An 851-nucleotide genomic window follows, 5' to 3' on the forward strand; every position below is an offset into this window, starting at 1 on the left:
AAAGAGGCAGTCTTTTTTTCCACCACATACTCTTTCCTACTTTGTCAAAAATTAATTGGCCGTACATTTGTGGGCCCAGTTCTGGGTTCTCTATTCTATTCCATTGGTCTACGTGTCTGTTTTTGTGCCAATACCATACTGTCTTGATGATGACAGCTTTGTAGTAGAGGTTAAAGTCTGGGATTGTGATGCCTCCTGTTTTGGTTTTCTTCTTCAATATAACTTTGGCTATTCAGGGTCTTTTGTGGTTCCATATGAATTTGACTTTCACTTTTTGCAGATGACATGATACTCTACATGGAAAACCCAACTGACTCAATCAGAAGCCTTCTAGAACTGATCAATGAATTCAGTAAAGTTGCAGGATACAAAATCAATGTACAGAAATCAGTTGCATTCCTATACACCAAAAATGAAGCAGCCGAAAGAGAAATCAGGAAACTGATCCCATTCACGATTGCACAAAAAACTATCAAATACCTAGGAATAAACCTAACCAAGGATGTAAAAGACCTATATGATGAAAACTATAGAAAACTTATGAAAGAGATTGAAGAAGACACCAAGAAATGGAAAAACATTCCCTGTTCATGGATCGGAAGAAGAAACATTGTGAAAATGTCATTACTACCCAAAGCAATCTACACATTCAATGCAATCCCCATCAAAATTACAATACATATTTTAGTAGTGATATAATGGGACAGACGGTAACTGCATTTGTGGTGAACACAGTACGATGTATATATTTGTTACATCAATAAATTGTACACCTGATATTTATAACACTGTGTGTCAACTATATGATGAACGAATAAACGAATGTCATAGTGCGTATCCTTAAAGAGCTT

Source organism: Suricata suricatta, chromosome X, assembly GCF_006229205.1.
Source record: "Suricata suricatta isolate VVHF042 chromosome X, meerkat_22Aug2017_6uvM2_HiC, whole genome shotgun sequence".
Taxonomy (NCBI): Eukaryota; Metazoa; Chordata; class Mammalia; order Carnivora; family Herpestidae; genus Suricata; species Suricata suricatta.